The sequence below is a fragment of the Kogia breviceps genome, chromosome X (assembly GCF_026419965.1).
Source record: "Kogia breviceps isolate mKogBre1 chromosome X, mKogBre1 haplotype 1, whole genome shotgun sequence".
In the NCBI taxonomy this organism is placed as follows: domain Eukaryota; kingdom Metazoa; phylum Chordata; class Mammalia; order Artiodactyla; family Physeteridae; genus Kogia; species Kogia breviceps.
This window is the reverse complement of record NC_081330.1, coordinates 78,477,680-78,483,679: the sequence shown is the minus strand read 5'-3', so window position 1 is coordinate 78,483,679 and position 6,000 is coordinate 78,477,680.

The window sequence follows — 6,000 nt, the reverse complement described above, 5'->3', positions numbered from 1 at the left end:
ACAGGGTGTGTATGTTTGTGTGAATATAGAATAACCAAGTGAGTGCAGTAGTTAAAAGTGTGTGTCCTGCGTCAAAGCATCTGGGCTTATATCCTCTCATCTTCAGGTGCCAATGACCTTGAGCAACTTACTTAAACCTCTCTCAGCTTCAGCTTCCTCATCTATAACACAAAGATAATAATACTAATGATTTGAGGTGGTTGTGAGGATTAAATGAGATAATAATGCATATCTAGTACTTAGCAAGGTGTCTGATACGTAATAAACACTCAATTAAGATTGTATTTATTGTTGTTGGGCATTTGTGTGTGTGTGTTTGTGTGTGTGTGTAGTGGGGGTTGGGGTGGGCATGGGCAAAGAAGACACCAGCCTGATAGAGAAATCCAGCTGCATTTAAAGGGAGAGATGAGTCTAGAAATGAAAGGTATAGGGCCTGGCTGTGGACAGAGAGAAAGTGCCAAAAATCACACTGTTCATAAGTCACCAAAGGAGCACTCACACCTAGGCCAGGATGCCAAATCCTATGACCTTTCTACTCAACTTATTGTTTTCTTTCACTAGAGGGAAAATGAAGAAAAAGTGCTTGCTAAAAGGCAGGGTGTATCACTTCAGCAGGGAGATGGTGGAATGTTCAGGATGTAGTCTAAGGGAAGAAATAAGGTAGGTTCAGCATATGGGATATTGTGTACAAAGGAATGGTGGAAGTAGGCAGTAGTTAAAAAAATAAAATTATTACTGGGTCTAGTGTCTGGTGAGCTGGACTCTAGTTTCAGCTCTTATACTCTGGCTGTGTGGTTTTGGGCAGGGCTCATACCTTCTCTGAGCCTTTTCATAGTAGGGCTGGGAATCTCTATCTTTTCAAAACAAGGAATAAATGAGATAATAAGATTAACATGTGGGAAAACAGACTATAACCACCACCATCCACAAATAATATATGAGCATCATTGCTAACATTGCACATGGCAGATAGCAGGAACTCCAGAAAAGGTTCTTGGATGAAAATCAGCATCTGTATATAAGAAAGTGTGAAGAAGAACATCTGTACATTCCTGTGTGGATAGACAGGTGGCTGATATAGAGTTCACAGGCTTCCTTTTCTGAGAAATAAAAGATATAAGTGTTTCCAGGCTTCTAGCTTCTTTCTCCTACCAAACACTGGCTGGGAAGTTATTGGCCTCCCTTGGGCTCAGCCCCTTGAATAGAAGGCCACCCCACACTGAGGGGCATTATGGAGCTAGGGTTTGTAGGGCATAAGTCATGCTCAGGCTCCATTCATTATCAAATCCAACCAATATTAATTGAGATCCTACTCTGTGCCAGGCACTATACTGCATGCTGTGGCTACGATGGTAAGCAGAACCTAGTTCCTGCCCTCATCAAAATTATGGTCTAATGGGGAGTGTAATAGTTTTCTATGGCTACTATAACAAATTAGTACAAACTTAAAGACTTAAAGGAACACTAGCTTATTCTCTTACAGTCTGGAGGTCAGAAATCTAAAATGGGTCAGCAGGGTTACATTCCTTTCTGAGACTCTGGAGGACAATCCGTTTTCTTGTCTTTTCCAGTTTCTTGAGACTGTCTGCATTCCTTGACTTGTGATCCCTTCCTCCATCTTCAAAGTCAGCAATGGCAGGTTGAATCCTCATCACATCACTCTGACATCTTCTCATGCCTTCCTCTTCCGTTCTTCCACTTATAAGGACCCTTGTGATGACATTGGGCTCACCTGGATAATCCAGAATAATCTCCCCATCTCAATGTCAGCTGATTAGCAGACTTAATTCTATCTGCAAACTTAATTCCTCTTTGTCATAATATATAACATATTCACAGGTTCTGGTGATTAGGATGTGTACATCTTTTGGGGGGCATTATTCTGTTATTCTGCCTGCTGCAGAGAGGTAGACATTAAATAAGTAAATACATAGATAAAATACATTATTTTTTTAACATCTTTATTTGACTATAACTGTTTTACAATAGTGTGTTAGTTTCTCTTTTACAACAAAGTGAATCAGTTATACATATACATATGTTCCCATAACTCTTCCCTCTTTTGTCACCCTCCCTCCCACTCTCCCTATCCCACCCCTCTAGGTGGTCACTAAGTACAGAGGTGAACTCCCTGTGCTATGCTGTAGCTTCCCACTAGCTATCTAATTTACAGATAAAATACATTATTGCAAACTATAGTAAGTGCTGAGGAAAAAAATCTCTGAGAATAAAGGGTTTTTTGGGGGAAGGTGGGGACAGAAGGCATTCTACTTTAGAAAGGATGGACAAAGAAAGGAATTATATGTAAGTTGAGACCTAAAGGAAAGGAAGGAGCCAGCTATGCAGATAGCTAGAGGAAGAGTGTTCCAGGAAGAGTATATCAGGTGGAAGGAAAGGCATCTGCAAAGACCCCAAAGTTGAAAAAGTATGACACTGAATGGTAAGTGGAAGTAGCCCAAGTCCAGCCTTTCCTAAATAGTGGGAGAGCTCAAGTAGGAGCAGAATACCTCACAGAAGTAAATCAAATAAGTGCAATGAGGTGAAGGGGTTTCATTACCTCCACCCCCATTCTCCATGTAGTCTATGAGGTCAGAGCCATAAGGATGAGAAGCAGCTCCCCTAGACCAGCAGGCAACCCCATGAGCCCTGCAGTGTACTGTGCTGATTCAACTCCCTAGAAGATGGGGACAATCAGAATGTGGAGTACCAAAGGGCTGATGTACTTGCAGCTCAAGGACACATCCAGCCAGTGGGTAGATCCAGACAGAGGCTTTTGCCCAGGAAGCCAGGATGATCTCATCTCTATGGCAAGCATCATCAATCAGGAGGCCTGGAGTTGGGCAAGTTTCTGGGAGATGAGGAGAGAATGAAATCCACAATCCTTGATTTCAGGAGCTTTGGCTGGAGATCTGGAATTCATGTCACAGGAGGAATAAGACCTACTCAGTTTCCAGATCAGCTGCTAGACAAGAGAGTCCACATTTTTTCCTGGGTGTCAGATACTCCGCTGAGCCACGGTAGGTAATTTGTCCAGGTTTGTTCCTGGCAGAGAGACTCACCAGCCTGCTTCTGTACCTTTATTCCCCTTCCCAAGAACCACTTAGCTTCTGTTTCCAGGAGATATCCCCAAAGCAACAGGACTGTAGGACCATTCCTCTTTTCTCCTAACTTGCTTGATCCTTATTGCTCTTGAGTTCGGAGATCCAGCAGAAAGAACACTGGCCTGGGACTCAGGAGAGCTAAGTTTTTCCCTGAGCAAGTTCATTTGCTTCTCTTGGTCTTTATGTCCTCACATATAAAATGGGGACATGTACCCTAGATGACGTTAAAGGTGTGATGTTTCAGGATTCTGATTTCTGTTTTCATCCTTTCACAAAGATGTGAGAGAGGTGGGATTAGGAAGTGATGAAGGACCAGGCCAGTTCTAAGATTCAGTGTTTCTATGAATTAAACACAGGGCTCTCTCTCTTCTCCCAAACATTCTGACACTCAGAATAATTGACCAGAGGTCTTGGGACATCTGGCAGTACATTTGAGGCTTTGTTGATCTGAGGAAAGTAGAGCCAGACTTCTCAAGCCCCCAATCCCAAAGCCTTGGAGAAGGGGAGGCTGAAAGGGTTGGGGAGTGGTATTTGTGTGAGGGGAAGTGGAGAACAGCTCCTCTTTTTCCCCTGAGGCATTACATCCACCAGCAGCACATCATCTAGAGCCACTGGGGAGGTTCAGGAGCACATGATGTGTCTGGTTCTGAAAGGCATGTCCAACCCAGTGGAAGGCCCTGCATTTTCCCCATTGAGAAACATCCACATATGAGCTCTCATCTGCATGTACACATGGCTGGGTTGAACATACCCATTGCATTGGGGGGAGGTAGGAAGAAGGGGAAGGGCTCTCGAAATATAGTTAGAGATGTTTGAGACCAACATTTCTCAGGTAAAAGAATGTTAGAATGTTTTCTGGTCTAAGACTAGGGATTAAGGAAAGAAAAAGTATTTCAGGAGGATGAACCTACATGTCACTGACTTGGAAATACACACACATACATGCAAATGCATAAACAGGCAAGTATGGGAGCATATAGACAATACACATATGACCAAACAGAGGCACATCTGGATCCAGGATAACCCTGGAACATGCATGTCTACCCCAAATAAACACAGATATGATCATCCTTTTTCCACATGCAAGTACCTTATGGTTTGCAAAATACTTCTCATGTTCAACCTTATATATCTTCTTGACAACAATCCTGGAAGGTATCAATTATTATTACCTCAATTTTTACAGATGAGGAAACTGAGGCTTGGGGTTAATCAATTGATTTGCCTAAATTTATCGAACTAGTAAATGGCAAAACTGAGGCTAAAACCAGGTCTTCTGGCTTCAAATTCAGTGCTCTTTTATACTATCTCATGTTGCATTCTAAGTGGCACTTTCTTTCCCTCTCCCATACACGTACAAAAATTCATGCTGCTATCTTGCTGCATATATGCCTATCTCTGTATGCTACAAATATGCATTCACATTTTCTGGATGGATGAATAATAACATCAAATGGCTTAATACATATATAAATGCATAAAGCACTGTTATTGAGGCCTCAGTAATGAGGGGAAGAGTCTGTTCAAACCCATGAGTTATCCTTCCTTCTGTTCCTTTTCCACTCACCTATGGGCTCCTTTTACAGAGCATAGGAGCTTTCCATGATGGGCCAATGATTTCAGTTGGCCCTGCTGAGATGAAACCTTTGATCCCCATACCTCAACACTTAGGATATGGGGAGTAGTGGAAAGATTCTTCTGTCTCTCCCATCAGGCAATGAGCTCTGTGAGAGTGGGGACTTCTTCCGTCTTTTCATGTCTATATCCCTGGGGCTTAGTACAGTGCCTTATGTATAGTATGTGCACACGTGCACACACACACACACACACACACACATTTTCTGAATGAATTTTAAAAATGGATGGATGAATAATAAAGTCAAATGGCTTAATTTCAAGTCCTTACTTGTAGTGTGATCATGGCCAAGTGCCCTAACTTTTGAATTTCAGTTACCTTATCTGTCAAATAAGGATTGATACCTACTTTGTCTACCTAAGTCTATCTAAGTGTTTCTTAGGAGTAAATGAAATAATGATTTGAAAATAGCCCTGTTTTCACTTGAGGGTTTTTAACATGCTGGTTTCATAGACTCTCAGAGTATAGCAATCTCCTCTTCAACCACCCACAGTGTGTAGTCATCCAACCTTTGTTCACACACTTCCAATTATGACTTCAGTATTCACTGAGTGGCCATTTCCAGTTTTAGACAGATATGACCATAAGGACCTTCTTCCTTGCATCCATCATAGCTTTCTCTGAGCTCTGCCCTTTAGGGTCATATGGAGCCCGTCTGTTCCTTCTTTCTTTCTTTTTTTTTTTTTTTTTTTTTTTGCGGTATGCGGGCCTCTCACTGCTGTGGCCTCTCCCGCTGCGGAGCACAGGCTCCGGACGCACAGGCTCAGCGGCCATGGCTCACGGGCCCAGTCGCTCCGCGGCATGTGGGATCCCCCCGGACCAGGGCACGAACCCGTGTCTCCTGCATCGGCAGGCGGACTCTCAACCACTGCGCCACCAGGGGAGCCCCTGTTCCTTCTTTCTTAAGGTGGGCATTTAGCAGTCCAAAGACATAGACAACATCCCCTTGAATCTTCCCAAGGTCAAACAACCTCAGATTCTCCAACTATTCATGTGTCCTGGGCCCAGCTCCCTCCCCAGCTAGCTCACATGGACATATACCCCAGTGTGTGTGTCTCCCCCTTAAAGAGGGGTGCACAGCAGGATACAGTCATCATATGGGCTCAGACCAGGGAAGCAAAAGTCAGGACTGTCCCCTTCCCCCTAAAAATTAGCCTTCTGAGTTTGAATTAACTGTCCTGGCAGCCACAGCTCACTGCTAACGTTCACGTAGTTTATTAACAAGTAAAACCTCAGAGGTCTTTTTAGCCATACTGCTGC